The following is a 27,087-nucleotide window of genomic DNA, read 5'->3' as shown; positions in this document are numbered from 1 at the left end:
GCTCTGATGGTATGATGGGGTCAGTGCAGGTCATGAAGGCCTGTAGCATCAGACCATTAGGTCTGCTTTCCAGGAAGACCCCTGTTGGTGAGCAATGTATGGTGCATTGTAATTTACAAAGCAAATCCCTTCCTAGCAAGTTCACTGGGCAGAATCTGCGGATGATGGTTGACAGTTATGGTGCCTACCCTTAATTGCAATGTCAGTCAGTCAAAACAAACTTTATTTGGTTTGTTACAACCATAAAAGTACAATTTACATCTTATCTTACTAAAAAGGATAAAATAAAAACAGCGACAGATACATAGCACGGCGGTATCAATAGACATATTACTTCTTGGTATACATATGAGTACTATCATTTTTAAAATCAGAGTATTATACCAATTAAATTAATAAAATCACTTAATTCATACTATACAACACCTCCTTAAACATGCAGCACTTACTATTTTAAACACTAATTGTTTCAGACTTATTTAATATCGAGGATCTTACTCTGTGCAGTTGAGGAACCCCTTAACTTTTTTCATATATTTCCCCAAGGCACAGGCTATATCCAAGTTCCCCATTTCCATCAACAATTTAGCGGCTTGCATCCTGTTTGTAATATTATACTTTTTAAAAATCGGGCCTAAAAACTCCTTTCGTATATCTAAAAACCACAAACAATCTAATAAAATGTGAGTAATATTGCAGGTAGTGCCTAAAGTGCAGGTGCAATTCCCATTACATCCCATCATTTGATTTCGAGCTCCAATATTAGCGAAACATGGGTTTATTCCAATTCTCATTTTTAGGACTTCCCGCCTTAAGCTATGGCTTGGTAGCGATCTACATAGGGAAAATGTTGGTCAAGCTCCCAGGCTGATGTCATATGGGCTACCGAGCATTTTTGTGAGAGATACTCCCGGTAATAGGTACGAGACATATCGGTTCCTTGAAGCCTTAGTTCCTTCTTACCTATTATTATATGGTCTTGTAGCGGGCAGACCTTCAGTTCGAGTACCCTGTAGGCATTCCTTATTGATACTCTAGACTCTTTTGCCCAGGGTAGCTCACTCATGGTAATTTCCTTTTTGGCCCATTGGGAAATTTTGAGGGACTCTTCAGCTCCCAATCGCTGCCAAAATCGTACAAGGGCCATACAGGCGGTTATCGCCCACGATGATAATTCCCAACTCAATTCTTTCCGCCTGTACCATAGAAGATTTAGGCAGTACGAATAGGCTTTTTAATATATTTCCCTCCTCTCTATCCCAAGAGGTCTTACCGCTTAGGTAAATGACTTCGGCTCCATACAAGAATTGAGGGGGCACCATTGCTTGATAGGCTTTCAGGACCGGTCTATCCGACATTTCTCCATAGATATTATTGAATTTTTTTAAGCCATTCACGGACGATAATGCCCTCATTTTTAATGCTTGTATATGAGTATACCATTTCAGGGTACCAGAGAACCACATTCCCAGATATCTATAATCGGCTACCCTCTCAAGCAATACTGTGCCCAAGTACCAAGAGAACTTTGTTTTCCTCCTACCAAAGCTAACAATTTTTGTTTTCTCCATGTTCACTACTAATTTTTTGTTAGTACAGTATTCTTTGAATCGATTTAATTTTCTTTGGAGCCCTATCTCCGTCTGATCCATGATTACCAGATCATCCGCATAAAGGAGGCACGATATCTGGTTTCCTCCCAGTTTTGGGTTTGCCCCTCTAATCTCTCTTAATTTTTGGGGTAGGTCTGCTAAAAACAGAGAGAATAGTAATGGGGCAAGTACACACCCCTGCCTTAAGCCGTTCCCAATTGGGATTCTCTTCGTCAATCCTCCCTCCTTATCCAGAATTATCTGTGTCCAGTTTTCAATATGCAGTGCTTGGATTAGGGCTAGCAGGTCACCCGGTATTTCATACCGTACCAGTGTTGACCACAGTTGCTCCCTGTCCACCAGATCGAAAGCTGCACGGAAGTCCACGAAACAGCAGAATAATTTCCCCCCCTGATCGATAGACTTCCGTGCAATGGACCAAAGAGCAAAACAGTGGTCAACCGTTGAGTGGCCTTCTTTGAACCCCCCCTGTTCTGGTGGTACTATCTGTTTATCATCCACCCAATCCTTTAATAAACCCAAAATTGCTTTAGAAAATACCTTTTCGCCTATATCCAATAAGTTTATTAGGCGATAGTTTTTTGGGGAGTTTACATCACCTTTTTTATGTATAGGCCTGACAATTGCCCCTTTCCAATTATCTGGAAACTTGCCTCTTTTTAGTATCTCTTGGAACATATTAGAAAGAAACTCAGCCCACCACTCTATGTTCGTTTTTATTATAATTGCTGGTAAATTGTCAGGTCCTGCAGCCCGTTTTAAGTTTAACCTCTTTATTATACCTCTAATGGCACCTGGGGAGAAGTGTACTTTAATTTCTTCCCTTATTCCAGGCCAAACATTGGCCATTCTTCCCTCCCTGTCTGGCCATATACCATAGATTTCTTCCAGGTAGGTCACCCACTTGTCCTCTGGTACCGAGCAGTGTAGAGTTCCTAAGACTTTCCCCGTACATTCCTGAACTAACTTCCAAAAGCCTCTCACATTCTTTTCTTCAATTGTCTCAAGTAAATTCCCCCAACATTTGTCCTTAAAGGTTCTTTTTTTATCTCTAATAGTGGCCTTATATTTTATTTTTAGATTCTTATTTATTTATTTATTTATTTATTTTTGGCATTTAATATAGCGCGAACAATTGCCCGCAGGCGTCTCGGCGCTGTCTCTTAAGTTCTATTACCGCTTCCTCACTATAGTTAGCTCTTAGGCGTCTCTCCTGTTTTCTAATACTGGCCTTTACCTTCCGGCATTCACCATCGAACCAATGGTTGGTACTACTGGGGTATGATTTCGCATTATTTACTAATTTATGTTTACCGTGCTTTAATTTTATCCTGAGGCATTCTACCATATCCCTTATTGTATCCTCATACCAGGTTATGCCCTCCTCTGGTGCTAGGTTATCTAAGTTCACAGTTAACTGGTGTGCACTCAGTTTTTTTATATATTCATCGGTAATTCTCGTAGTTAGTCACTTAAGTTATTCCACCTCTACTGGTAGCACTTTTTGTCTGTGTGGAGAACTATTCACCTGGAGTTCTATCTGCAGTGGGTAATGATCACTACCCTCTAGCCTAAGAATTTCAAATTGTTTAATTAGATAAAAGTTCCAGGCCTGTATGAATGCGTAATCTATTGGGCACATTTGATGCCCTACTTTAAAGGTACGATTCGCGGGCCGGTCTGCTTCCTTTCTTCCATTTACGCAGACCAGACCCATGGCACCCAACAGTTGCCCAAGCTCATCATCTTGGGTTGAGATCTCACAACTGGGAAAATGTGCGAGCTCTATTTTGTATACTCCTAGCATATCCCTCAGCCAAGGGTCCGTTTTAATGGGATTTAATCTATGATTGAATCATTAGCACATCTCTTGGATAGCAATCGCATAGGTATTCCAGGTCTGATTTTAAACATTCCAGGTCAGCCCTATATTCGTTCGTTTTACCTTTCTGTATGTACACATTGATAATATATAGATTTTCGACCCCTAACATATTGTTTAGGGTTCGCACCCTACTACCCAAAGCCCAATTACACTTGTGTTCTAGGGATTCCATGTCTTTGGCTATCCTTGTTGAGACCAGCGTCATCTGGCCACCAGAGGGTCTACCTGATAAGTTCTTTTTTGCAGGTTTTACGTGGTGAGTGAAGCCTTCCGTTAAGGGGTTTCGTCGCACAGCCAAGTTTCCTGGAAGCATACAATGTCATTTTCCTTCAGGATGTTTTTGAAATCTTCCTGTGGCATTATTCTATTGTATCCATTTACATTCCAGGACAGAATGGATAGGCTGTGCAACGACCCGTCTTCCTAATCAATGTTGCTCATGTAACCGTCTTCCTCACCATTCATGTATGCCAGTTCTCTATATCTATTCCCAGCAAGTACATCTTCCCCATCCCACCTCTGATCTTTTGGTTTTATCGTAATTTCCAGGGCATCTTGTTTGCCTCTCCCGAGGCTAATCATTTTTATTTGTCTTTCTCCTAGGGCTACATGGTTTCTAAGGAAAGAGTTCCCTCTTTTGTTCTGTAACACCTCCTACCTTTTTACTATTCTAATTCCTTCCCAAAGCATCTCGGACTCTGCCTTTTCTATTGCATCTTTTATTAAGGCTGAGTGGAGTAGGAGCTTTGTTATTTCCTCCCCCTTGCTATTCGCCGTAAACCCAACTTCTTTTAGATCAGCAGTACTGACATATCTTAGGCTGGGGCACATTGCAAAAGACGATAGGAGCTGTGAGCAAGTCCCTTCCTAGCAAGTTCACTGGGTAGAATCTGCTGATGATGGTTGACAGTTATGGTGCCTACCCTTAATTGCAATGGCTGTGTTAGATATTCATCTATTGGTTGTCCTATCATTCCGACTGCGGTAATCTTTATTCCTGAAAGTGGTGCCTCCGGCGTCACTGACGCTTTTAGCATTGATCTTTGAGCTCCTGTGTCTATCAAGAAGGTTACAATTTTCCCCAAAACTGTCCCTTGTACATATGGACCTGATTGATCCACTGCTATTGCTGGAGCTATTAGGCAGTCTTTCACTTTCAAGCATCCCTAGAATAAATCCTGGGGTGGCAGTTGGAAGCTATTGTCCTGCTGTCCCCACCTGTCCCTCCCTGCCCAGTCCTGTTGTGTTGGAGGCATTTCGTTAGACGTGTACCCCTGCTGTTCATTGTTTCTATACTCTGTGCGCTGGGCATTATGCTGGTACTGTTGTTGGTCCTGTCCCCTATTCTGAGTATGCCTGCCTTCCGCATTTTTCTTTTTTATTATGGGGCAGTCAGCTTTCCAGTGCCTGAGGTCCTTACAGTAGAAGCAAGCTATAGATGGGGGTGGTAGGGAAGCTGACCTGTTATTCAGTTGCCTTCCCGTACCCTTTCCCCTACCTCGGCCCCTCCCTCTTCCTTGCTGGCTTGTGTAAAACATTTATTGCGCTACCATTAGTCTGACCTTTTCTTTCTTTATTTTCTCTGCTTCCATGGTCTGTACATTGGGCTGATAGTCAGAGCAGTACCTTGTTGCTGCCAGCACCTTTTCTATTGGGTCCTGCTGCCAGCAAACAAAGGGGGTTTGTAGATGTGTTTTAATAGGGGGTCTCAGACCTTGGACAAACGTGGTGACAAAGGCTGACATAGCTTCTCCCATTGGAGTTTTTAGTGCACTGTTCTGCTGATAGACTTGCAGAAGGCGGTCAAAATATGAATTCACACTCTCATCCTTTTCTTGTTTAGTATGTGTGATCTTGTTTCAATCTACCTTGTCTTCTGGCATTTTTTCTTTTAAATATTTCACTACTTCTTTGTATTTTTCATCTACTTCATCTCTTGGTGCTCCACCCTTCCCGCCTCCCCTTTTGGCTAATCCACTTTCCTTTTACAATCTTCCAACAGATCCTTTGGAACTATTATATTGAATAAAGTATCAAAGTCTCTCCATAACAGTCCCCTGAAAACTGCCATCCCGTCTAGCTCAGTGTACCATTTCCTTGGCTCTTCTCTTAGCTTCGGGAAGTCATTTGTAAAACACATAATGTTTTGTCTAGACCAGGGGACATGGACATATGCTAATTCGTCATCCTTACTACCTGGTATTTCCCTAAGGGGCATCATTAGTATTGGTGGGGTGGCCGGTGGTGGTGCTGTTGTTCCTGTGTGAGGGTTGAGGGTCTGAACTACTTCCAGCACTGCAAATGTGTGCACCAGCTGCTTCCACTGTTGCAGTTTGTCTACCGCATATTGTAGTCTATCTTTAATTTCTTCTTTTTTGTATGTCTGTAGGTCTGAGTCTGTGAAACTGAACCTCGCTATGTCCAATCCATACTGTGCAGGTAGTGTTGGAATTATACCTGTAGTATCTGTGCCTGTGGCCTTTATTCTCTAGACATAAGCACTATGTGCTTGTGCACCCTTATCCATTAACTGTGCGCGTGCTAGAGTCAAGGCTTTTTCTATATATAGCCTGCTGTGGTGTTGGGTGAAGTCTCCTACGGCTAGTGTTCCTGCCACCATCTGTTCTAGTAAATCCTGACACTTGACTGTGTCTGACTTCCGTACTCTCCTCGGTTGTATGACGTTACAATGCATACTTTTACAGCGCACACCTTTACAACGCATTTTTACAATGCAACATCCATTACAACGCATTCCATTACAACGCATGCCATTACAACACATTTTTAAAAACTACCTTTACAACGCATTCCATTACAACGCATAAAACCTTTACACACATACCATTACAATGCATAACATTACATTGCATGTATGGTAAGTATTGGATAGTGTAGGGGATACTTCGTGGCACGTCTTACCGGCAGTAACTCTTGGCAGCTGTTGATCTTTCTTGGCGTCCCTTGCCTTCACCAGCTACTCGCGGTACCCGCTCTCCGGGTCCCGCGTCGTGTGGGCAGTAATCTGCGCCAGAGGGGTTAAAGGACTTCTGTGCCTGCGGGGCTGCGAGCGAGCGGAGGCGCAGGACTTCCAGTCCCAGGAGCGCCCGCCCGCCCTCATCCTCTACACCTGGGCAGCTCTCCCTGCAGGCTCCTCCCCCTCAATCCAGCTCCTACTAATACATTGGTCTAGTCCCGCTGCGCGGGAGCGCGCGGGAGTGCGTCCGGGAGAAGCCCGGGACAAGGGCGGGACCGTCTGTGGCCGTCCGGGGCCGGCCAGGGTTGGGCCACCCCACTGTCATTATTATTAATATTATTGCCCTATTTCCTGGTATCCTTATGTTTGTTTTGAACTGGCGTATTACCAGGACACTGTTGTTGCTACATTGCTGGTAAAACAGTGTCTTACAGTTTTTGTTGGGGTTATTGTACTGACTGTTGCACTTTGTGGGACTTGGAAGGTTATTAAGGGGCCCGGTTTGAAAATGCCACTCCGGTCAGGTAGGGAAAGGCAAGTTCAAGTTTCCACTTCCAATGGTACCTTTACAGGTACTATTGATCAGTTTTTTAAACGCTCCACTTGTATACTAGAGAAGGAAATAGCTCTTGTAGAAAAACGCCTTTCATTAGACATAATTACGGGTAAGCGTTCTTCACTTGGAAAAATTAGTGAGGCCGTCTCCCCTGTCCCACTTTCCCAATTGAACATTGCTACTAATAATATTAATGCGGATTTAGTGGTTGCTAGTGTATCTGCTAGTCAATCTTTGGATTTAGAGGGGAATGGTATAGATAGTGTACTTGTTACTGCCCATGACCCTTCAGTGGACAGTAGCACTACTTACCATGACTCATTTTGTGATGAAACTGGTCTCTCAGACTCCCCTAATCTTACCCAAAGCACGGAGCAGGTAAACTTAACTATTATTTCTCAGTGCTCGCCCACGCAAAATCATGGTAAACGGAAAAGGGTAGATTCGATCAACATAGGGGGTCACTGTAAGGGTCAGGGAGCTCCCTATATATCCTCTACACAGAATATCACCTCCACAGCTGCGGTTCCTCCTGAGGAACAAAACGTCACAGTAAATATAGTAGAAAGTTTACTCCTAGCTAAGATAGAGCTATTGATTAAATCTTTACTCATACAGTTATTTGAACGGACTAGACTATTAAACTCCAAAATGGATTCTTTGGATATGCTAGTAAAAGAGAATATAGCAGTAACAAATAGAATCCACACATCTTTAGCTTTTAAAGGTACAGATTCGAAACTTTCCAAGAACAACCAAGTGATTTCTAGGGACGGGGGTACTGGAGTAAAAGCAGGGTTACCCATTACATCAGTTCCACAGCATAAACCCGCTCCTGTCTTAAAGGGAAAACAGACATCTGAGAGTATAACTCAGCACAAGGTTAGTACTGTATTAAATTCACAGCCCCCATCCAGAAAACAATCTAATCCTATCGGCCATTCTGACCAAAGTATACGGCCCAGGATTAATCCTGTACCTAGGAAACAATGTGTGAACCTCCCCCCTGAGTCACTCCCTTATACCACCATTTTAACAGGAGTGGCCCCTTTAGGGGTTGGCAAGAGGGAAATACACAAAGATTTATATAATAAGGTAATATTCTGGCTAAATAAAAACCGCCCACTCCCTCCTAATTCAAACATAAAGATCCTTAATGTCAGGAGGGTGGATTGGGTAGGTTACTGTAAAAAAGATCTTGAGGGGGACTGTGTAGTAATAAGTTTCAGGGAGCCCTAGGTAGCTGATTACATTTCCAGGGAACCCAGATATGGTAGACTTGGGGATGTTCAAACACTATCCCTTCACTATTTTTACCCTACACTACATTCTCATAGTGCCGAAACACCGCACCCCCACTTCCGAAGGAATAGACCTAGGGATAGATATTATCAAGAAACACCATCATATCCATTGTTTCAGTCTTATCTATCGAACCGGTTTGCCCCATTATCGGGACTGGAGGGAGTGGACTGACTTAACAATGATCCCATGGTCCCAAGGTTGCTGGGTGATACAGGAAATTGCTCATTAATTAATACTGCAATTACAGTGGACACGTTCCACACAGAGCTTGAAAAAACCTCCCAAGATAGGATAGGAAGGGGGGAAACATTAAGCCATACTCTCACCTTGGAGACCAGTGGGGGCAATGCTATTTCTGTTGATGTACGGCGTAAGCCAGCTGTATTTACCCTTAAGATATTATCCTGGAATATTGCTGGGTTGAAGGGTAAATTGGCAGAATCTGATTGGGGGTCTTTTGTGGATCTACATGATATAATTATACTGCAAGAAAGTTGGTCTATTGATGCAATTTATCGGGTTGGTTATTTGAATTTTTTTAAACCAGCCAGCAAAGGTTTAAAAGGTCGCCCTTTTGGGGGTCTTGTCATCTGGATCAAACAATCCTTGGGTTTTAAAATCTCGGACCTACCGATATTGAGCAACGACATTCTAGCCTTAAAACTGAGTAGCAAATCAAGTCAAGATCTCTCTCTGATTAATATATATGCCAGGGGGTGTCCAGGTGGGAGGTCTTCAAAAACGGCAGAGGATTTCGATTCCCTACTAAATACCATTGATAGGGACGAATGTGTATTGGTGGCTGGGGACCTTAACTGTTCTTTTGAACCTGTCCCCAATCTGGATAACGGGTGTTATGGTGAAGTCGACCAGATTTGGAACATTCCCCTCCTAACCATTCCACCGGTCAAAAAAGTAACAGAGGCCGTTATGCAATGGTTGGGTTTATGTCTTGAATGGAATCTACGTGCAGCAAACGGGAGGACAAAATCTGACCTGCTGGGTAATGCTACTTTTGACAACGCTCATAACTCGAGCCGTATAGATTATTTCTTAATTAGGATGGAGTATTGGAGTTTACTTGAGGATATGGAAATAGTTCCAAGGTCAGAAAGTGATCATAATCCTTTAGTGATAAACTTAGTGACACATGGTGATCTAAAGAGATCTAGTGCAACACACTTAATTACTGCTGAGGCTGTTCTTATGAACGATTGTAGAAGGGTACGGTGGGCTAGGTTTCTGGAAGACCCAACCATTGTGGATAGGGTTTCACTGGTGGTGTTAGAAGCAACTAAATTGATGGTGCCTATATTAGAAGATGCCAATACACTGGATCAAATTGCGGTGATTCATGAGTCCCTCTTTAGCCAAATTAAAACTTTTTTTATTAAACCATCTAATAGAAGGAAAACTGGGTCGGTCCATTTAGGAGCTAAATGGTATGATAAGACATGTCGTCTTGCCCATAGCTCTTTGATAGCTGCCATTAAAACCAGATCAGTTTTAGATATTAAGACAGAAAGGGTAAACTATAAAAAGGTGCTTAAACAGGCGAAGATTAATTGGGATGAACAACGTTGGCTAGATCTGTATAAGGCCAGTATTTCGACTAACCAGCAAAAATTCTGGGAAGTAGTGAAATGGGGCGGGACAGGGGACCAGCAAACTCCAGTAAACTATGTCCCAGTCGAGACATGGGTTAAGCATTTTTCGGTGCAGTTTAGTAATACGAATTTGCCAGCCCGTAATTTAGGAGAGACTTTTAGTGCTCGGTCTGTAATCCCCATAGATGACCGGATAGTCTTTACGGAACAAGAGGCTGTTAAAGCTTTAAAACTAGTTCAGAATAGGAAAGCCCCTGGAATGGATTGTGTTCCAGCGGACCTTTTTAAGTTTGATCAAGATAATTGGGTCCCATACATTACTAACTTAGCAAATGCTATAGCTAGAGGTGTCAGAGTCCCGGACTCTTGGAGAGGGGCGGAGATCCTACCTGAGTACAAAAAAGGGGATAGGACTGATGCGGGAAATTATCGCCCCATCAGTCTTATCGATGCCCTGCAGAAGGTAATCGCCAGAATGCTGTTGGGAAGAATCCAGTGTTGGATGACAGAAGAAAACATCTTGTCCCCACTGCAGGCTGGCTTCAGGGCCAACATAAGCACAGTAGACCAGGTACTTAGATTTGCTATGATCTACTGGAAGACTGTGTATTTAGGAGAAGGTACAATATACGCAGCATTTGTGGATCTCAAATCTGCGTTTGATTTGGTACCCAGAGTAAAATTGTGGTCAGCTTTAAGGAGAATGGGTGTACCAACTGCCCTTCTAGAGTTCACAATCAGGCTGCATGAGGAAAACTTTGCTAGAGTAAGGTGGGGTTGCCAGGGACAGGTGACCGACTCCTTTCCTGTGACCCGTGGAGTGAGGCAGGGCTGTGTCCTGGCCCCCACCTTATTCATACTTTTTATCAATCAGGTTGTTCAGTTCCTCTCAGCAACACCGACAGATGCACCATCATTGGGTGGGACCAAATTCCCCCTCTTAATTTTCGCGGATGACACCCTAATTTTAGCTAAAACTCAGATGGGTCTGCAGTTAGCTGTAAATAAGTTTACGGATTTTTGCAGCCAAAACGACCTCGAAATTAATGTTTCTAAGACGAAGTTTATGGTCCTGACAAAGAACAAACCTCGGAGGGGCCATGTAACGATGAATGGGACTAGCTTAGAACAAGTAGGGGTTATGACTTACTTAGGAGTTGTTATTGATTATAGGTTACGCTGGAAAGAACAAATTGAGGCCCTTAGATTAAAATTTGCACGACTATCGGGTTGTCTTGTGAAAGAACAACGTTGCTCTTTGACCAAAAGAGTTCTACCGGGGCTCAAAATCTATAGCGCCAAAATTAGCACCGCAATACTTAATTTTTTCGCAGCATAGTGAGTCTCCCACCATCTACACCATCTTTACCACTTATGTTTGATATGGGCTTTCATACCATTAAACACCACGCCCAATATAGGATGGTTGCGTTATGGAGACGCATCTGGTCCACCCCAGAATTAATTATGTTTGCCAATGAAATACAGGATGTAAGAGCGCAACAAGGGGCGGGGGATGTACCCTGGTTTAAATCAATTAAGAATACTCTATACAGAATGGGTCTCCATTTGTTATGGACTGAGCCGGGTAACCACATCTTTCCGTCTAAAAAAGAATTTAAACTTCTTTTCTGGTCCTCAGTTAAAGAAGAATACGTTACGCTTTCTGAGAACTTAAACCTGACTGGCATGTTTTTGATCCATAAAGTAGTCCCACACACAGAGACCTATTGGGACATTATTCTTAAAAGTTCCGATAGGAAATTATATCATCAGTTCCGGGTAGGAACTTTGCCACTAAGAGAATTCACCAATAAATGGCATAATCAACAGTCCCTGTTTTGCCCTTTCTGTCATGAGCAAAAAGGAATCTCTAAGGCATTTCTTGTTTGTATGCCCAGCATACTGCGAACCACGCCATAAATGGCTAAAACCTGTATGTAAAAGACTAAATACCAGAGTACGCAGTGAAGCAATGTCATTAATGAAATATAACACTACCGAATGGCTGTTTATAGGAGTGGCAAAATTTATAGGGTGGGCCTGGTTAATTAGAGCAAGGTATATACGAAGAGCCAATAGCTGATTGCTAAATATGCTGGACATAACCTTTTCTCCTCTTTTAGGGATGGAATCTCTGTAATGCTTTTTAAAATATCAGTAAAAATCTGATATGAACGTCTTCTATGTTATTTAATCGATCTTTTAAAAACTAGATCTATGATAATGATAATATTAATATTAATAGTTTGCATATAATTGTATATATTTATTGTGTGTGTTGTATATGTATTTTTATTGTGTATGTCTTTTATGAAGAAAAATTTCGAAATAAAGACGTTAAAAACTGAACTGAAACTGGATAGTGTAGGGGAAAAAATTACTATTCGAACTCCAGGGAATGCAACAGTAGGGTAAGTGTTAGATAGTGTAGGGGTAAAAATTACTATTCTAACTCCAGGGGGTGCAACAGTAGGGTAAGTGTTGGATGGTAATGGTATGCGTTGTAATGGTATGCTTTGTAATGACTGCGTTGTAATGACATGCGTTGTAATGGTATGCGTTGTTGTGTCATGCGTTGTAATGGTTGCGTTGTAATGGCATGCTATGTAATGGATGTTTCGTTGTAAAAGTTTCATTGTAATGGTAGTGCGTTGTAAAAGTTGCGTTGTAAAGGTTGTTTCCCCTCTCCTCTGTGTTGCGGGTGAGCCCTGTGAGGATTCAGTGGCACTATTTAACTTGCCTAAACTGTCCCTTCTATTCTGTGGTGCAGACTGCTGAGACCCTTGTTTTGCCTGTCATGTACTGTTTGCAGGACGTATGTACAGAGTTCCCAAACCAGGGACTGCCACTGTGTTATTGACATAGTGTTGTCTGATGATGTGTCATCGAATTGTTGTAGCCATTTGTGGCCTATTAATTTTGGTTGTGTTATGCTTCCCTGTGTACATTGAGCCTGCAGCTGGCTTTTCTTATCACTATATTTTCTGGTGGCGTGGGCTGCCTCTATCCTCATTAGCTGCAGGACAGCGATGTCTTGAACGGTGTCCAAGTCTATTTTGGCAGCGTCTTCATTGATAAGTGTGCGTGTTAAATCTACAGCATCTTTCTTTTGTTGCTCGGTTAACTCAGAGGGTTTTTCTATGGGAGCAGAGTGTGAGATTGTAGTGAGTCTCATCCTTCCCATGAGAATGTCTTCTAATATTTCCTCAGCATTCTCTTTCTGCTTTTCTTTCTCTATCGCTATGCAAGGGTATACTCCTACAATATCCAGTTGCCCTTTCCTTCAATCCTCTTCTGTTTTCTTCTTACTTATCTCATTTAGCACCCTATTTTTAATCTCTAATAATTCCCTGTGGACCTTCGACTTCACGTCGTTAGTTTTGCGTTTGTCACGCAGGGCCAAATTCCACGGATAGAATGACTCCCATTCCATTGGGCGTATTTTCTTTCCTTTCATCTTCAACATTTATCTCAAATATGACAGTTTTTTTATGTCGTATGTTCCCTGCCTGGGGAACTGCAAGTCTGGTTTCCTAGCTGTCAAGTCATGCCATTTATTTATAAATAGTATGGAGTGAAGTCCTTTGCTTAAGGCCACATTGTATGCCGGAAAGTCTTTAGGGGGGGCCGGCTGACTGCTGTCTAAATTATTTTTGCAGAGTGTGTTTCCCATTGTGAGTGATGAGTGTGGAGTGTGTGAAGTGCAAGCGCTAACCTGGCCTGTGGCACAGGGACATTTCAGACACACCAGACAGATGGGTGGGGTCTAGCACTATTCTATGAACGGACAACACAGTGGGAAAACTAACACTATCATTTGCCTCTCAGCCACTCTCGAATTGTTATGGTAGTAGAGGGAGCCATTCGTCAGGCAAAACAGATAGGTCACTTAATTCAGGTTCACCCAGGCATTCATCAGTTGGAATGAGAAAGGTCTCTGGGTGCTAATAACTGGCGTCCCATGAGATGAAGGAAAGGTGACAGGAAAGGGTTTTAGAAGAAAGATTGATAATTCCGTCCCCTTGCAATCTTCCATCAACCGGTACTTGGGTGAAAGGGGCGGCTGGGCGGAATTATTTGAGAACACTCAGGCAATCACGTAAACAGTGCAAGATGGTGAACCCTGCATTCAGTGCAGACAAACACATGAAACATAAAAAAAATATATATATATTCTGGCAGCCCTGGTCGCAGCGCTGGCAGAGAGTCTGGTCTGTGTACTTGTAACTATGTGCAGTGTTTTTACACTAATCCCAGAAGAGTAACAGAGGAAATGAGAACAATATTATTGTTATGTCAACGAACATAAGGAACGGGATACAAAGGGGGCTATTTTTCAATACAGGGCGAATCTTAAGAAGTCAGCCAGTCAGTCCATGATAAATGGACGATGACATAAATGGACGGGTGACCCCCCAGTAGAAATCTTTTCTGGCAGATGCTAACAATACTCTCAAAACCTAACCATACTTTGCCACAATATATGAGAGGCATATAACAATACACAAATAGAAAAATGCAAGGAACCCAAAAATAACAGACAACAAGACAACTGATACTCCCTTCTCTCTGTGCCTAGGAAACTCCCTAGGCACAGCTGGAGACAACCTCTGGCGTCCAGTAGGAGGCAGCGCCCCACTGGGTACCCAGGTCCAGTGGCGCTGAGGTGAGTTAGCTGGACTCTGACCTGAGTTCATGGACCCTTAGAACTGGCACCCTGAGAAACTGTTGCAACCACAAGAGGAGCCGCCCAACCGGCCACAGCCTCCACGATATCGTTCCAGCACAATTAGGAAGTGCAATAACCTGGGGAGCAAAACTGCCACAGCTCTAAAACGAGGGGCTAACTGCTACAACCCAACCTGGAGTACTTAAAACCCCCAATCAAGACTTACCGGTGTCTGTTGAGTCTGGCAAAGTGTACCGACCTCTGCTTCAGTCAATGGGAAATAGCTGTGAAGGTCCTCCACCCCTATCAGCCGGGGACTCTCTGCTAGCAACACAGGGGGTGCAGTAGGTCACCCTCCTTGGTACAACGTCAGCTAGGTGCTGCCAGGCACCAGGGAGTCACTGCGTGCAGGGAACTTGCAGATGGACGCTGTCACCGGCCAGGTGGGGAGGGTATCTGGACCAGGAACTAAACATAAAGCAAAATTGCACATGTAAAAATTCAGGCAGAGATCGGCCGCAATGGCAGAGGTCAAGAGGCACGCACTGAACACGAGGAGAAAGCCTGTTGGTGCTCGTTAGCAAACGCTGACGTCAGACAGAAGTACAGTCTTCATCCGAATGATGACAGGCTGTGAAATAAATTATGAGAGCCAGGAAGAGGGCACAGCAGAAAGTGATAAGCACAGTCTCTACAATAGCCATTGGCACATCCCACAAGCTGTGGAAGCATACGATATCAATGTTGCCAGGGCACAGGCAAACAAGCCCAGGCATCAGAAAAGGAAAGTCAGCTGGAGAGGGAGAGTAAAGCACAGTGGAGAACTGTCACCAGAAAAGGGAAGTGAGATTCAGATGGAGAGGGAGAGTGAAGCACAGAGGAGAACTGTTAACTGGGGGTCAGACAAATGTGCTGAGAGAGAGAGACAAAAATACAGGAACCAGAGACAAGACAAAGTCAACTTCTGGGCAGGCAGTCCTCCAGCATCCAAGGGAGGCAGAGCAGAGAGAAGGACAAATGTAAAAGTTATCGAACCTCAGGCCTCCGAACTCTGGTGGAAGCTGGAGTCCAGCAGCCAGTCCGTGAAATCGTCAGTGGTCTGGAAGCTGCATTCTCAATCAAATGTAGAAGCTGCAATAGAAATAATAAATTATTCCACACATATGACTCTCTGTCAGCACATAAGATAGCAACGTTTTTTGGAGACCAACAAACAGCAAATTAACGTGCAGCACGGAGACATCAGCAAAGCCACTGAATGTCCAAAGAGGTGACGGGTTTGACTGTTTATATAAGCCAACACCACAAAGGATGTAGCAACATAACATACGTAGCACAAATTAAGCATAGTTCAATTGACCAATTAGCAAGGGTTTGAACAGTCGTATACCACGTATACCATGTAAGGTCCGAACTATACCGTTGCTGACCACGTGACTCAAGTGGGCAGCTTCTGGGACTTTCCACTGTAATGTAAGATATAAGTCTGGTGCTTTTTCCAGTTATTAATTGCAACATAATAGTGATTCCCAGAAACATATTGCGAAATGGGATATGCTGAAATGTACGTGTACGTGCCTAAGCTAGCATCTTCCCTTGTGCCACGTATCTTGTTTCCGAGCAAGCCTTGCGTTACTAAAGCTGTTTCTCTGAAGCTAGGAAAGCTGCAAGCATCCTGTGCACGGTTTATTATGTTAACTTAACAGGGCCTAGAAGCTTACTGCATTTGTTATCATAAAGAAAATGGCTTGCACGCACCCAATGCTTTCCTATGGGGCAACCAGATGTCTGGGCTACCCTGCAAGTCCCGATGAGGTCCCATTTGCCTCCCAGATCCCAGCGAGGGCTCCTCACGGTGCGCATAGGTTCCCAGAAAGACGGGTAGCCTTCCTACGGATTACTAGGGACAAGGTACTCTGGAACCTCTCTCGGCTTAGCGGTCCTCAGCTGGCAGCTGGACGGGCCAGGATGCCGCCCCAGCCCTGGGTCCGTCCCTGGGCCTGTCGTGTGGTAGGATGCCCTGGATTGGGTCCGGCGGGCCCGGGTAGACTTCCCCTGATGGGCTGGGTCCAGGGGCCCTCGGGGAGGGCAGCCTCCCCACCCCGGGCTCCGCCCTCAGTCCTGCCATGTGGCAGGGTGCCTGGGACGGGATCCGGAGGGCCCGGGGAGGTGTCCCATGTGCCTCTGGGTCTGGGAACCCCGGCTGGATCCAGTGGCCCGGCTGGGCCCCGGGTCGGGCGCTCCGGCCCTGGTCCCCATTCCCCGGCCTGCAGCACTGCCAAAGGCCTGGGATAGGGCTCGGTTGTGCCCGGGGAGCCTCCCCTTGCTTGGCGGGGTTCCGGAGCACCTTCTGGGGGCCCCTGAGGGCCCCAGGGAGGGCGGCCTCCCCACCCCGGGCTCCGCCATGGGTCCTGTCAAGTAGCAGGGTGCCCAGGATGGGGTCCGGAGGGCCCGGGGAGGCGACCCATGCGCCTCCGGGCCTGGGAGGCCCGGCTGGGTCCAGGGGCCCCGCCGGGCCCTGGGTTGGGTGCTCCGGCCCTGGGCCCTGTCCCCTGGCTTGCCGCACTTCCAAAGGCCTGGGACGGGGTTCTGTTGTGCCAAGGGAGCCTCCCCTTGCTTGACTGGGTTCAGGAGCTCTGGTTGGGGGCCCATGGGGGCCCCGGGGAGGGTGGCCTCCCCACCCCGGGCTCCGTCCTGGGTCCTGCCGCATGGCAGGGTACCCGGGACGGGGTACGGAGGGCCCGGGGAGACGCCCCCTGTGCCTCCAGGCCTGGGAGCCCCGGCTGAGTCCAGCCCTCGGCCCTGTTCCCGGGCCTGCCGCACTGCCAAAGGCCAGGGACAGGGGTCCGTTGTACCCGGGGACCCTCCCCTTGCTTGGATGGGTTCAGGAGCTCCGGCCGGGGCCCTTGGGGGGCCCGAGGAGGGTGGCCTCCCCATCCCGGGCTCCGTCCTCGGTCCTGCCGCGTGGCAGGGTGCCCGGGATGGAGTCCGGGAAAGCTTCTCCTGCGCCTCTGGGCCTGGGAGCCCTGGCTCGGTCCATGGGCCCGGCCATGCCCCCGGTCGGGCGCTCCGACACTGGGCCCAGTACCCTGGGCTGCTGCTCCACTAAGGGCCCAGGACAGGCGTCCGTTGGTCCCGTGCAGTCCTCCCCTGCTTGTCAAGGTGTCCACGGGCCCCGGGTCGGAGGGCTCATCGGGTCCCCCTTCCAGCCTCCATGCCCCGGCGCCCGCTCACTCTTTCGTTGGGGCACAGGGTGACCAGTTGACTTCCCTTTCGGTCCGGCCATCTGGACCCTGGATCCCCTCGGCCATCTGGTCGCCCGGATCCCCTCAGCTATCTGGTCACCTGCAATGCTTTCCTATGGGGCAACCAGATGGCCCGACTTCCCTGGAAGTCCCGCTGAGGTGACATTTGCCTCCCGGATCCCAGCGAGGGCTCCAGGAGGTTGGGTACTTTCACGCCTTGGGTCCCCTCTGTCACCTCATGTGCAAGGATTACAAGAAAGGGGGGTCATTTTCCTCCAGATTACTAGGGAGAGGGTCAGTCAAACCTCCGTGAGGTCCGGCGATTCTGAATCAGGGGAAGGCAGAACCTGGGCCCGCCCGCCGGGTCCCCCGGGGGCCTGGGTACGCTTCTGCCTCTCAGCCCCTTGGCGATGGTCCTTTTTCTCTGAGTTTGCTCAGGCGTACATCGTGAGGTCCGGCGATACTGAGACATGGGAAGGCAGCACCCGCAACTGCCTGCCGGGGCCCCCAGGGGCCCGGGTACGCACCTGCCTTTCAGCCCCTTCCCGACGGTCCTTTTTCTCCGAATTTGCTCAGGCAGACCTCCGTGAGGCCCGGCGATGCTGTGATGGGGAAGTCAGCTCCCAGGGCCCACCCGCCGGGGTCCCCAGGGGCCTGGTTACGCACCTGCCTCTCGGGCCACTTTCCGATGGTCCTTTTCTCCGAGTCTGCTTGCCCCGGCAGCAGGCAGACAGGGGATGCTAAGCCAGCATAACCCCTGCGCAGAGTGGCCTGCCAGGGGATGCCCCGGCTGTACTCTGATCGATTGGGCACTCTCAATCCATTTAGAGATGGACTGCTTGGCCAGCCTCAGCTGTTGTTTCAAGCAAAGAACTTCCACCCTGCATGGACCGTCCGTCATTCACCCTTCCTAGCAGAGCGTCCCCGGCAGCTCATGCCCCTCAGTGGTCTGACCCGAGCGGAAGGGGTCAGGTGGTGCCAGGCCCTTGGATGCTGTCTGTCCGGCAGGTCTGTGGGCCCTGTGGCCACGCTGTGACCCCTCTCCGCCCAGCATGTTTCCACAGCAGCTCGGAACAATCGTTATAAGGGGTTCCGCTGTCGCCAGGCCCTGGCACCCCTGCGTCTCGCTCAGGCTGCGCCTCGGCCTGCCTCTCCCTCCCGGGGGAGACGGCTGGACCCGCCGGTGCCCATGCGACCACACTGCTCCACACCCCTCCAGCGAGCCCTCCCGCCCAGGCGGGCGGGCTCCTTCCCCTTGCAGGCTTCTGAGAGATAGAGGGTTGCGTGAAGGTTGCCGGTTTGGGGAGATGGGCATGCGGCTCCCACCACGTCATCAGGTATGGCTACCTGGTTGATCCTGCCAGTAGCATATGCTTGTCTCAAAGATTAAGCCATGCTCGTGTAAGTACACATGGCGGGTACAGTGAAACTGCAAATGGCTCATTAAATCAGTTATGGTTCCTTTGATCGCTCCATCTGTTTCTTGGATAACTGTGGTAATTCTAGAGCTAATACATGCGACGAGCGCTGACCTCCCGGGATGCGTGCATTTATTGGAGCAAGACCAATCCGGGCTTGCTCTGCCACTTTGGTGACTCTAGATAACATTGGGCCGATCGCACATCCCCGTGATGGCTACTATACATTCGGATGCCTGCCCTATCAACTTTCGACGGTACTTTCTGTGCCTACCATGGTGACCACGGGTAACACGGAATCAGGGTTCGATTCCGGAGAGGGAGCCGAGAAACGGCTACCACATCCAAGGAAGGCCGCAGGCGCGCACATTACCCACTCCCGACTTGGGGAGGTAGTGATGAAAAATAACAATACAGGACTCTTTCGAGGCCCTGTAATTGGAATGAGTACACTTTAAATCCTTTAACGAGGATCCATTTGAGGGCAAGTCTGGTGCCAGCAGGCGCGTTAATTCCAGCTCCAATAGTGTAAGTTTCATGGTACAGAGACAGCCCTCATTAAGGCAGCGGATGACATTCGTCTGATTCGAGATCAGGGGGGTTCAGCATTATTGGTTCTTCTGGACCTATCGGCCGCCTTCGACACGGTCGATCATAAGATCTTGGTCGATCGTGTCGAGGGGATGGGCGTTAGTGGCCTGGCCAAGAAACTGCTAGCATCGTTCCTGGCGGACAGATCTCAGGCGGTCGCCTTGGGACAATTCGAGTCAACGGAGTTGTCCCTCCCATGTGGGGTACCCCAAGGTTCATCCCTGAGTCCGACACTCTTCAATATCTATGTGTCGGACCTCGCAAACACCATCAAAGCGCATGGGATGAACCTTACCTCATATGCTGACGACACCCAGTTGATCCTGACGGTCAGGGATGATGGGGAAGCAGTGGCAGAAAGTTTTAAGGCAGGACTGCTGGCTATCGGACGATGGATGTCCGGAAGCCGCCTAAAGCTGAACTCTGAAAAAACAGAGGTGGTAATGTTTGGTCGCCTTAGTCCTAGCTGGTCCCTGGCATGGTGGCCACCATCTTTTGGAGCCGTGCCTAAACCAACTACGAAGGTGAGAAACCTAGGTGTCACCTTCGACGATAACCTGAACTTTATGGCTCATGCCAACCAGACGACCTCGGCAGCTTTTTATAAACTACGCCTGGTAAGAAAGATCCTACCATTTCTCCCTGAATCTGTGGGTAGAACCCTGATAAGTGCTCTTGTTTTGTCAGCACTAGACTATTGTAATGGCTTGTTTGCCAACGCTCAAATTAGAGTTATTAAAAAAATGCAACTAGTACAGAACGCGGCGGCCAGGTTACTCTCGGGTGTTCCGAGATTTAAGCCAATAACTAACACCCTAAGAGATCTTCACTGGCTGCCTGTAAAAAACCGAATAAAGTTTAAAACCTTGTGCATTGTATATAAAACACTACACCAACAAGCCCCACAATTTCTGAGAGATCATCTTACCCCATATCAGCCTTCTCGGCCACTTCGGTCCGCAAAGATGAACGATCTGGTAGTACCACGCACTAGATTGGTTAACTGGGGAGACAGACGCTTCTTGGTGGCTGCCCCGAAATTGTGGAACACACTCCCGCAAACCATAAGATCCAGCCCTAATTTGCTGGTATTCAGGAAGCAGCTGAAAACATGGCTGTTTAACCTCTAGAGTCCAGAAGCCAAAGTTAGGAGAGACTGCAGTTTACAGCGCCGAGACGCCTCCGGGCATTTGTTCGCGCTATACTAAATATTAAAAAAAATAAATAAATATATTAAAGTTGCTGCAGTTAAAAAGCTCGTAGTTGGATCTTGGGATCGAGCTGGCGGTCCGCCATGAGGCGACCTACCACCGTCCCTGCCCCTGCCACTCGGCACCCCCTTGATGCTCTTGACTGAGTGTCCTGGGGTCCGAAGCGTTTACTTTGAAAAAATTAGAGTGTTCAAAGCAGGCCAGTCGCCTGAATACTTCAGCTAGGAATAATGGAATAGGACTCCAGTTCTATTTTGTTGATTTTCTGAAATGGGGCCTTGATTAAGAGCCAGGGGCATTCGTATTGATCCGCTAGAGGTGAAATTCTTGGACCGGTGCAAGACGAACCGAAGCGAAAGCATTTGCCAAGAATGTTTTCAATAATCAAGAACGAAAGTCGGAGGTACGAAGACGGTCAGATACTGCCGTAGTTACGACCATAAACAATGCCAACTAGCAATCCGGCGGCGTTCTTCCCATGACCCGCCGAGCAGCTTTCCGGAAACCAAAGTCTTTGGGTTTCAGGGGGGAGTATGGTTGCAAAGCTACAACTTAAGGGAATTGACGGAAGGGCACCACCAGGAGTAGAGCCTGCGGCTTAATTTGACTCAACACGGGAAACCTTGCCCTGACACGGAAAGGATTGACAGATTGATAGCTCTTTCTCGATTCTGTTGGTCGGGGTGCATGGCCGTTCTTAGTTGGTGGAGCAATTTGTCTGGTTAATTCCGATAACGAATGAGACTCCTGCATGCTAACTAGTTACGCGACCCCCAGCGGTCGACGTCTAACTTCTTAGAAGCACAAGTGGCGTTATGTAAAGAAATAACACTGCTTGAAATAACTCATGCCTTTGAGAACTCCAATTTAAAGAAAGCAGTGGAGCCTGATAAGATTGATCTGAATGACTTGTATAAAGTGCACAGCAGACAACCAAGACTGCTGCCCAGAATTCTATCGTCTTTGTTGATGATGAGAAGAGTACCAGAAATTATCACAAAGAACCGATCAATCTTTTATACCCAAGAATGTACCGATTAGTGAACTTAAAAAAATCAGTAACTGGCGTCCAATTACCATCGGTACTGCATTCTTGAAGTTATTCACAAAAATATTAATTAAAACTCTAATTTTTTGTTAATTTGAATACGAGACAAAAAGGCTGCATGAAGGTGAGAGGTTGTCTCGAGAATCTGCCTCTCCTGCAAAATATCATGAAAGGGGCACAAAAAAATAGAGCAGGTGTGTTCATAGATATATCAAAAGCCTTCGACTCTGTCAGTTATGGTCACATTATACAGAGTCTGGCAAGGCAAAGAGTTCCATCATACATCAGAGACATAATAAAAGACTTATACACTGAATCAACAACATCTTTCAAGGGAAAGAACAACAAAGCAACTCCTGAAATAAAAATGAAATCTGGGGTCAAACAAGGTGACTCTTTATCCCCACTACTATTTAACATTGCCAAGGATCCTCTGATCTGTGATCTTCAGAAAAAAGACAAGGGCTTCACATTTTGATCAGATGGTCTTATTGAGCAAATCACCGCTCTCACCTTTGCCGATGACACTGCAGTACTGGGAAGGAATGAGTACAAATCTAAAAACCATTGAAAAGTTCAGTAAAAATACAGGATTAAAACTTAATGTGAAAAAGACACATGGATTTTATATCAGTCACCATAAAAATAAAATAAAGGTTAACAACTGTAAACCATGGCAATTTGAAAAAGAAAATATTGAAAATATTCATCCAGGAGAAAGTGAGAGATACCTCGTATTGAACTTTGATCCACACACTGGTCATACAAGCAACAACAAAATTAATGAGGTTCTTGTCAATTGGGTTCAAAAACTTGATAATCTACCACTTAAGCCCACCCAGAAATAGAAATTTTGTGTCAGTACTTGATACCTAAACTATTATTCAAATTGGAAATGACAGGAATAGAAGCAAAAACGTTAAATGTTCTGGATCAAACAATAAAAAAGTATGTCAAACATTTTCTACAGCTTCCTGCATACACATTTGATGGTATCCTATACTCGAAAAGACCATTTGGGGGCCTCAGTATACCAAAACTATGTACACAAATTGGTCTCAGTAAAGTCAATAGTTTATTGTATCTCAGGGCAGCTCCAGATCTGTACATAGCACCTTCGTACATGTATGCAGGAGAAGTAATAAATGAGAAAATTGATAAAATCTTCAAAACGCCCAAATGTAACATTTTAGACAGTGGGTTTCTGAGTTATGATTTGAATTTGTTAGCAACATATGATTGGAGAAAGGAAGAATTTGCGAAATGGGCAAATCTCCCTGTCCAAGGTGATGGTATAAAATACTTAGCAAGTAATCCAACATCAAACTTCTGGATCAGCAAGCATAACAAAATGAAAGAAAACCAATACATAGCTGTGCTGATGTTAAAAGCAAATGTTTTATCTACTAGGGAAACCATCACTAGAGGAAGAAATCGTACATTTGCTACATGTAGTTATTGTAATAATGTTTGCAAAACAATTTCTCATATTTCAGGCGCTTGTCCTAAAACCAAGGACATTAGGATAAAAAGACACAACAAAATTCTGGAATTGCTCATTGATAGAGCAAAAAGGTGTGTCTGGATGGCATATAGGGAACCTCATGTTAAGAATAATCAAGGTGAACTACGAAAACCAGATATAGTGTTTACCAAAAATGGTACAGCTGTAGAGATTTGATGTTTCAATTCCATATGAAAACTCACAGAATTCCTTTGAATTGGCGTGTGAGAGTAAAGTGAAATACTATCAGGATCTGTCACAGCAAATCAAAGATCTCACAAAATGCACCACTGTAAAATTTCATGGCTTATTCGTAGGATGTCGTGGTATTTGGCCTCAATGTAATGATGTTGTTCTGGCTGATTTAGGTTTGCAAATGTCATTCCCATTCAAGAAAAATGTTTGCCTGACTACTTTAATGGACACTCTTAAAATGTGCTAAGTATTCATGGACAATTGAGTATCAAGCTTATACTGAGATGTACACTTTCTTGCCGAACACATGTCACCCTTATAAAGCATACTATTTTAACATATAGGTTTATAGTGGACATAAGATTTAGTATAGATGTGAATTTTTATAATTTAATAGATGTGCATTTTCTAGGTAGATGTGTAAATTGTAGATGTGTATTTTGTATAAATGTGTGCTTATAACAATTTAGATATAGTTGTGTACATCATACTTATTGAAATGTCTTGATTGAGGAATAGGTCTCAAATAATCTCATACACATAGTTATCATACATTGATTATTGATGTCCTGCTAATCATATTTTAATTTCTCAGGACAGTTCGTAGACAATTTTAAATTGTTGAAATAGTACTGCAGGGTGTACTATCTCCGGCCTATACGCGATCCCAGTTCCAGTGAGGGCAGCGTTCAGTGTGACTGTACTCTGGAGCGAAAGAATTGTTGGAAGCAAAACCGAATTGATGCTGATGGGCAGCATAATAACCCAGAATGAGCCACGCGAGGTGGTACAGATAGCCAAATGCCTCGTCATCTAATTAGTGACGCGTATGAATGGATGAACGAGATTCCCACTGTCCCTACCTACTATCTAGCGAAACCACAGCCAAGGGAACGGGCTTGGCAAAATCAGAGGGGAAAGAAGCCCCTGTTGAGACTGACTCTAGTCTGGCGTAGGATAAGTGAGAGGCCCTCGGGCCGCCATTGAAATATCACTACTCTTATCCTCTTATCGTTTTTTCACTTACCCGGTGAGGCGAGCCCCGTGGGGCTCTCGCTTCTGGCTCCAAGCGCCCGGCGCCCGCCAGGCGTGATTTGCTTCGGGGACAGTGGCAGGTGGGGAGTTTGACTGGGGTGGTACACCTGTCAAACGATAACGCAGGTGTCCTAAGGCGAGCTCAGGGAGGACAGAATCCTCCCAAGGAGCAGAAGGGCAAAAGCTCTCTTGATCTCGATTTTCAGGATGAATATAGACCGTGAAAGCGGGGCCTCACTATCCTTCTGACTTTTTGGGTTTCAAGCATGAGGTGTCAGAAAAGTTACCACAGGGATAACTGGCTTGTTGCAGCCAAGCGTTCATAGCGATGTCGCTTTTTGATTCTTCGATGTCGGCTCTTCCTATCATTGTGAAGCAGAATTTACCAAGCGTTGGATTGTTCACCCACTAATAGGGAACGTGAGCTGGGTTTAGACCGTCGTGAGACAGGTTAGTTTTACCCTACTGATGGTGTGTTGTTGCAATAGTAATCCTGCTCAGTACGAGAGGAACCGCAGGTTCAGACATTTGGTGTATGTGCTTGGCTCAGGAGCCAAAGGGTCAAAGCTACCATCTGTGGGATTATGACTGAACGCCTCTAAGTCAGAATCCCCCCTAAACCGTAACAATACTGCAGTGCCGTGGAGCCTCGGTTGGCCTGGGATAGCCGACCTCTCTCAGGGGGCCAGTACATAGAGCCGCTCACTTGGGGACCGGAGTGCGGATGGAAGGGGGCCGCCTCCATTGCCCTTAGTGCACCGGATGTTCATGGGGCACTCGGTGCTAAATCATTCGTAGACGACCTGATTCGGGGTCAGGGTTTCGTAAGTAGCAGAGCACCTACCTCGCTGCGATCTATTGAAAGTCATCCTCTGAGCCAAGCTTTTGTCTCTTCATGCATGGGTGCCCGCGGACGCCTCCCTCCACCACACCCAGGGGTGGGTCCCTCTACTGCCCGGCCGGCGTGAGGGATGCGGAGTTGGTAACGCGGGTCCGCGGGAGGCCGCCTCCACCACGTGCCCTTCAGCACGGGGCCATTCCCCTCCCATCCCTGAAGAGTCGGCAGGGACCCTGCAGGGTCGGCAGGGTGAGCAGATGGCCTCCCCTTCCCGCTGCTCCCGGGCAAGTTGGGCAGGGAGGTGAGCAGCAGCCACCCGGGGGAAGGAGGCTCCAGAGTGGCTGCCTTGGTGCGCCCGGCCACCCTCGCCGGACTGCAAGGGCGACTGGATACGGCACCCTCCCATGTCATCTGGGTGCTGGGTCGTCCTAGACCATCTGGTCGCCTGGCTGCACAACCAGATGGCCCTGCAGGCAGGGTGACCAGATGGCCCTGCGGGCAGGGTGACCAGATGGCCCTGCGGGCAGGGTGACCAGATGGCCCTGCGGGATGGGTAACCAGATCGCCCTGCAAGCTGGCGGCCGGGCTAACTCCAATTTTTGTCCTTCCCCAAAATTCTATAAGACCCCCACTACGTGGGGGCTTAATAGTCGAGGAAAAGGGGATCCCCAGGCAGGCCATTAGGGAGAGGACGTGGCCTATGCTTAACCCTCCTTGGTTCCGGCCGAGGGTCTGGGTGCTAGGGACAGGGGTCCACCAGGGCCCGGGGAGGCTCTCCCTGGCCTGGCTAGGGTTCAGAAGAAGGGACCGGCCGGGCTTGAGCTCCGTCCGGCAGGCCCCGGGGTGCGTGAGCCCCCGTCCTGCAAGCCATCAGAGGGTCTGGGCGCTGGGGACTGGGGTCCACAGGGGCCCGGGAGGCTCTCCCCGGCCTGGCTATGGTTCGGAAGCTGGGACCGGGCCTGGGGCTTGAGCTCCATCCGGCAGGCCCCAGGGTGTGTGAGCCCCCATCCTGCAAGACATCAGAGGGTCCGGGCGCTGGGGACGGGGGTCCACCGGGCCCGGGGAGGCTCTCACCGGCCTGGCTAGGGCTCGAAAGCTGGGACCGGACCCGGGGCTTGAGCTCAGTCCGGCGGGCCCCAGGGTGCGTGAGCCCCCCCTTCCTGCAAGCCACAGGCACTGGAGACGGGGTTCCACCGGGGCCCGGGGAGGCTCTCCCCAGTCTGGCTAGGGTTCGGAAGCTGGGACCGGGCCCGGGGCTTGAGCTCTGTCCGGCAGGCCCCAGGGTGCGTAAGCCCCCCGTCCTGCAAGCCAGCTGAGGGTCCGGGCGCTGGTGATGGGGGTCCACCGGTCCCCGGGAAGGCTCTCCCTGGCCTGGCTAGGGCTCGGA

At 47.2% G+C, this 27,087-nt stretch overlaps 1 protein-coding gene and 2 pseudogenes across 3 annotated transcripts in view; 2 read left to right on the top strand and 1 right to left on the bottom strand.

Annotated features, from left to right (window-relative positions):
• Positions 1-27,087, bottom strand: part of LOC144829079 (putative 2-ketogluconate reductase) — a 384,668-nt gene that overhangs the window by 207,647 nt on the left and 149,934 nt on the right. The window lies entirely within an intron of this gene.
• On the top strand, positions 19,208-21,604 carry LOC144830012 (18S ribosomal RNA; annotated as a pseudogene).
• On the top strand, positions 24,731-25,749 carry LOC144829715 (28S ribosomal RNA; annotated as a pseudogene).

The sequence above is a fragment of the Lissotriton helveticus genome, chromosome 4_1 (genome assembly GCF_964261635.1).
Source record: "Lissotriton helveticus chromosome 4_1, aLisHel1.1, whole genome shotgun sequence".
NCBI classification, from domain to species: Eukaryota; Metazoa; Chordata; class Amphibia; order Caudata; family Salamandridae; genus Lissotriton; species Lissotriton helveticus.
This window is presented reverse-complemented; position numbering and strand designations above follow the sequence as displayed.